This window comes from Nymphalis io, chromosome 9 (assembly GCF_905147045.1).
Source record: "Nymphalis io chromosome 9, ilAglIoxx1.1, whole genome shotgun sequence".
In the NCBI taxonomy this organism is placed as follows: domain Eukaryota; kingdom Metazoa; phylum Arthropoda; class Insecta; order Lepidoptera; family Nymphalidae; genus Nymphalis; species Nymphalis io.
The window spans coordinates 612,494-619,506 of NC_065896.1; the positions used below are offsets into that span (position 1 = coordinate 612,494).

Consider the following 7,013-nt stretch of genomic DNA (forward strand, 5'->3'; position numbering starts at 1 on the left):
ATCTAATCTAATTTGGCAAATATGATTTTAATCTCCTACGGCAGACTTGGCTTACTATTTACATGGTCAATTTCCACAACGTATTTACAATGTTCCACGAGTGAAATGCGAAGTGAGTTCATAATATATATAGAATAGCTCTGTAAGAAATTATTGCTGTAAAAATAGTTATAATATATCGGCATCTTCCATTAAAGTTGTTAAAGGTGTACTCATAAAAAAACTCTATGGCCCATGAGGGGATCGAACCCGCGATCTTCGCGTTATTAGCACGACGCTCTAACCAACTGAGCTAATGGGCCTGGTGGATGTAGCGTCGAAATACATAATCAGATAAGAAATTTATTATTCTTATTACAATCTGACTAAGAACAAATACGAAATAGAAATTCAATATTTTTTTTCATACAAATCTCCTTAATATTATGAATGCCGGAAATACATATATCATACATCAGATATTCTACCGCAAAACAGCAATACTTGATATTGTTGTGTTCCGGTTTGAAGGGTGAGTGAGCCAGTGTAATTACAGGCACAAGGGATATAAAATCTTAGTTCCCAAGGTTGGTGGCGCATTGGCTATGTAAACGATGGTTGACATTTCTTACAATGTCAATGTCTAAGGGCGTTTGGTGACCACTTACTATCAGGTGGCCCATATGCTCGTCCGCCTTCCTATTCCTATAATAAAAAAAAGGTAAGAGCCATTATACAAACACAGGAAGTAAATTACCATTTAATATTAACTTACTTGGTGGCTTTATACCGCCCACTCATTCTACCGCTAAATAGCAATACATAGTATTGTTGCGTTCCGGTTTGAAGGGTAAGTGAGCCAGTGTGACTGACATAACAGCTTAGTTTTCAAGTGTGCATAGCATTAGCGATTTAAGCAGCGGTTAAAACGCTATGTCTATGGTCGGTAGTTGACAATTACTATCACGTGGCATTTGCCCGTCCGCCTGGCTATTGTATAAATAAATAAAAACTTATAATATTAACGTTAGCGTCTCGTAATAATAACACTGACACTGTCATAATAACACTGGCTCACTCAAATTTTAATAGGAACACAGTATTACAAAGTATATATGATTGATGATGCATCAACTACGCATAAAGAGTTTTGTTGCTGACAAGCTGTAAAATATTTTATAACAGAAATTATATAAAGTCTATATAAAACCAGAAATTAAAATGTCTCACGCAGATATAAGGAAAATCCACAAAGTGAGGAGCGTGAACATTATTAAGACACATCTTTCAGCACTTTGTTATCGGTCCCGATAAAGGCGCAGCTGCATTGAGCTACTCTAAAACCAACGGCAAGATTACTTAAAAACAGAGCATAGAGTAGATCATCTACAGAAAATATAAAACATTAAAAAAAGAAATATGCAATAAGCAGTACCTTTTCATGCTGTAGCGTTTGGTTCGCTGCTATGTATATAATAGGGTATATAAAATGTCGAGAATATTTTAAATATAGAATTGGCGTTTTTGTAATTTATAGCTAGATAATGGTGAGGTATGTCAACCGGAAGTGGTTTTTAGATCGTGAGTGTACAGAGACTACAAAATGCACTTAAATTCCTTTATATTATCTTATTATAAGATAATTATACACATATATTATGTATGGATCCACAATTGGTAGCAAAATTAATTCGCCACCATACACAACTGTGATGCCTCCATTACAGCGTACTCTGTGGTAACGAATTTTCGCGAGCACTTAGCTAGACGCGTCCTATTTTTCACCGTCCTCAGGGCCACATTACGGAATTTATTTAATTTCTAGTTTTAAGTCTTAAAACAAAACAGAGCTCTCCAGGTAAGCCAACAGGGTTTTATATTTTAATTATTATGTACAATTACGGTACTAGATGTTCAAATTCAGCAATATGTATATTCGTTACGGACTTAAAATTTATGTAAAATATTGAGTAAGTTGTGTGTCTGTAATGATAGTACTATACAATATAAAATCTAACTGATTAAACTATCATTACTGGTGGTAGAGCTTTGTGCAAGCTCGTCTGGGTAGGTACAACCCACTCATCAGATATTCTACCTCAAAACAGCAATACTTGGTATTGTTGCGCTCCGGTTTGAAGGGCGAGTGAGCCAGTGTAATTACAGGCACAAGGGACATAACATCTTAGTTCCCAAGGCTGGTGGCACATTGGTGATGTAAGCGATGGTTAATATTTCTTACAATGCCAATGTTTATGGGCGTTGGTGACCACTTATCATCAGGTGGCCCACATGCTCGTCCGCCTTCCTATTCTATAAAAAAAAACAATATAAAATTGTAATGATATTGTAGAATATTTAGCGCTCAACTAACGTAGATAGACGCCAGAAGAAAAGTAATGTATCAAGTTTAAATGACATAAAATGCGAGAATTGTGTAACAACGGCTTGCGCAATTCGTATAACATAGATGAAGATAAAATATCTGTGTGTGTTTGGGTGTAAGTGTTGATGTTTTAATGTACATATTTATAAGTGCTTCATTTATATGTATTACAATAGGTGAAATATATTGTATCAATATGTATATTAATAAAATGTATCTTAAAAGGTTGTCGTCTATATGGAACCACGTGATAACATCGACTTTAGACATAATTTCTAAGGAGAAAGGGATCATATCACGGTAAGCTTGTAAAGGATAATAGCAATAAGTTCAATTAAGTAGCGTGTTTCGCGCGCCTTTAATAACACTAGTTCAATCACCTCAGAATAGCCCAAAATCACCATAATACAAAATATCGCCAATAACTTGTCTGCAGATTTTTCAAAAACAATTAAAACAAAGCAGTCAAGGCTCTTGAAAACACTTTTTAGCAAATTGATAAAGCATGGGTATGTAAATTAAATTTACAATTTTGTATGAATATCAAAGAATATGAATGAGGAATTATTCTTGGTTGTATAATAAAATAACAAAACGCGATTTCCATTGTTTAAGCTAAACATTTCTTTGTACAGAAAAAACACATTACAGTTAAGACACGCCATGACAGATCGTAATGAAAAATAAAAGGGCACATTACGTATTTAAAATTCGAAAAAACTTTTTTAATTTATTCAAAGGCAAACATAAACGCGTATGCAGCCAAGAACAAAATCTTGTTGTTTGTTTTTTATTTTATTTTTTATAGTATAGGTAGGCGGACGAGCAAATAAGCCACATGATGGTAAGTCGTCACCACCGCCCATAGACATTGGCATTGTGACCAACCTTGTTAACTAAATGTTATGTCCCTTGTGCCTATAATTACACTAACTCATTCACCCTTCGAACCGGAACCCAACAATACCAAGTTTTTCTGTTTTACAATAGAATATCTGATGTGTGGGTGGTACCTACCCAGACGAGCTTGCACATAGCCTTACCAAAGTGTGTTAATAATATTAATGTCCTCTGGACCGATTTCAGCCACGGCGGCCAATCCCAAAGAGAGTAGCTAACTGCGCAGGACATATTATAGTGCACAAGTGTGCGCGCAAACACAGGTGCACTTTCTATTTCCTAACTCTCATAATCCGATGGGACGGCAATCCGACACGACCGGAAAGAGTTCAGGCGCAGGACCAACGGCTTTACGAGCTTCGGGATCTCTGGGTCTGCGGCCTTATATCTAGCCACTAAACAAACGAGGCAGTTAAAAATTATATATATAATACTAATATCCGTATGCTCTATGAATAAATGTCGCGATTGATTGATTTCCTATTTACTGTTAATTTAATTTTGTTTAATTAATCAACTCCTGTTTCCCATTTATCACTTGTTTTATACTTTTTTTATGTTCTCCTATTATCGTAATTAAATTCGTCACTTTTATGTAATTAGGGAGGAGGTTCGTTTTTTATCGCCTTCCCGTAACAAGTATAATTTGTGTCTTTCGAAGCTTTCATTGAACATAAAAAAATACTATCTACAAAGATTTCATACAAAAAAAAAATATAACAAAAGTTTTACTTAGTAGTAGGGTTTTAAATTCGCTCACTCATTCTGCAAACCGAAACACAACAATAGTAAGTATTGCTGTTTTGCAATACTTGAATACTTTTGAATATCTAATGGTTAGGTACCACTTATATACTCTACATTCATTCGCACAAATCAATAAAACCGAATAGAAAAGCTATTTTTAAAATAGTGATAAATAAATAGTTAATTATTACTCTTCAAAACCATTTATCATACTTTATATAAACAGCAATCACCATATAATTATCCACTAATGTTAAACTGTTTTCACTTCGTGCAATGTCAAAATTCCATTAAGGTTTCTAATTAAGGAAACAGGCTTATCTCTAACGCTATTATACTTCAAAGAAAGCTTAAGGTGGCACCAGACCTGTTCCATTTGGACGTTATGTAACATAATACTGACTATACGACTGTCATGATATGTTATAACGTGGGTAGAGGTAGAAAAAGTATATTCAGCCCTTTGTTAGTACTCGACTTGACGTGAAATAAGTTTTTAATAATAGAAAAGATTTAATGTTTGAGAGGGGCGCGTTTTTTTATAACAACGAGTAGGCAGGTGAGCTAATGGGTTACCTGATCGTAGGTGGTAACACCTCCGCTCTTTGACATTGGCATTGTACGATAAATATTTCTTACAATGTATCTGTCATTAAACCAGTGATATCGGAATACAGCAAAGCATTGTTTACGCGTTTACCATCAAAATAACTAATGAGTGGGTGCTACCCTACCCTAACCTATCTAAATGGGGCTTCTATAGGGCTTTTTAATTTTAAAAAGTTAGGCAGACTGGAACATTGTCACATTATGGTAAGTGGTCACCACTGCATATAGATATTGGCACTAATGAAAATGGAATATTAACCGTCCCATATATCGTTAACGGACCACCAGCCTTGGAGGTTATGTCCCGAGTGCCTGAATTTACCCTGGTTTACTCAACCTTCCAACCGGAAAACACCAATACTAAGTAATTATATTATGTGATGAGTATAAAAACTGCTACCAAGTGAGTTTTACCACAGGTAAATATAAAATACGGAAACTTTTACTGGGGGACTTAAATTGTGTTCTGTGTGATCGCTACTCCTGTTGACCAGAAGTTGGCTTTGAGGAACACAGTCTTGTCTATCAATTTGCAGGATTAGTGCTCTTGCAGCTAATTCCAAACGTTTCGACTTAGGGATATCAAAGTATATCTTGGTTTGGTTTAATTTAAAGTTACCAGCTAAATTAGACCAGTTATTCTATCTGACCATTTTCCCGTTTCGTCTTACTTTCGGTCGAATTCATCAATACTTTATCTCGGATTACTTGCGCTCGGCTATTCGAGACACGTTTTCAATACATTTATTCTCCCCCATGAAGATATATCATTGAAAGCCCTTAACTTTGTTTATGTAAAAGTTAACTAAGGTATATAAACGACTGGACGCTCTCACTTCCTGCATATATGTATTATTAAATCCTGAAGATTACACTTATCAATCTAACATAAATCTTTATAAGCGATTTAAATTGTATGCATTAAATTGTAAATTGAATGCTCCGTTCATAATATTTAGACAGTTTATAATATTTTTAGATATATCATAAAATAACGGTCCGAAACCACCAATTCTTAATGAAGAAATTCGGTGAAAAAAGGTTCTAACTTTTACTTAAAGGGAAGTTGTCTTACTCGAACTAACATTCCGGATCGATCTTAAATATATGTGTTGAGACTATTGTTAAAATATTACTGTATTTGTGTGCGATATTATATTTATGAGGCGATCATGTTCAATAAGCCGTATATAATTTATGTCTCGTTCGTGTTTCAATGATAACCTATGGCTGTCGGGGAGGGTCCTGTATTTATCTGTCTAGACTATTATTTTGTTTTGTCTATTTATATTTTGTTGGCAAAATCTCTCACACGTGTTCAATATATGTTTGTTCTATGTGCTTATCAAAGCTTTTATAGAGAATAATTCTATTATCTCATAATTGAATAGATCGATCCTACATGATTGGAGAGGGCCGACGGTTTTTATGTGATCTCCAAAGCATGGGAGTGTAACACTACCAAGTTTGAATATTCGGGTTTCTAGTGAGAATTTCACGTTAGAATATTCCAACAAGTTTTTACCTGCTCGATCCGGGGTATGTACCCAAGTCCTCAAGATCCTTTCTAATTAGTTGGTCAGTGAACTAACGAGGCAGTCTGATATATTGCTTAGTAGTTAACCACATAACATTCATATTTTCTTTTTCTATTTTAATACCTACGTTACGATCGCGGTTAAAACCCAAATGAAATATGGACAATCTATATGATAGTTTTAAATGTCAAATCATTATCAAAACTACATATATTCCACGTCATATTTCAAATGCATCGTACTCGATAATAATTTCGACTTTACTGCATCACCTGTCAGCTCTAATCACACACCTCATTTATTGTTCAACACGCGTCCGCAAATTTCGCAAAGGAAAATCGGATTACAACGAACAATTTATAGCTCATATCATATCAGCTTAAATTGGGCACGGGTTTGATTTCTAAAATTAAATAATGAATAGCGGCTGATGTTTCAGAAATTTAATTGAAATTAGCTAACCAGGCTTAGCTAGACTGGAAGGCGAAATGTGGACCAAAGTAGTAACGGTGAAGAGTGGTGGCCTGGAGTGAGGAGGCTCATTGGGCAAACCAGACTGTCTGAGGACTCTTTCAGGGATTAGCATATCAAATATGGTAATAATTAAACATGCATTGCCTTTGTCTGTTGCAAAACTATGAGATGTCATAATATAAAATTTACATCAATCTATTTAAAAATAAAACCTTTTTTTTGGTTTAGAATGAAACTAATCTCTTAACATTCCGTAACCGTAATCCGTAACAGTCTGTAAATGACCCACTGCTGGGCTAAAGGCATCCGCTCCCTTTTTGAGGAGAAGGTTTAGACCTTATTTCACCACACTACTCCAGTACGGGTTGGTGGAATACACA

General features: G+C 35.0%; 1 non-coding gene across 1 annotated transcript; it reads right to left on the reverse strand.

Annotated features, from left to right (window-relative positions):
• Positions 1-228: 228 nt before the first annotated feature.
• On the reverse strand, positions 229-302 carry Trnai-aau (transfer RNA isoleucine (anticodon AAU)). The gene has a single exon. It is a non-coding gene; the product is annotated as a tRNA-Ile (tRNA).
• Positions 303-7,013: the final 6,711 nt, after the last annotated feature.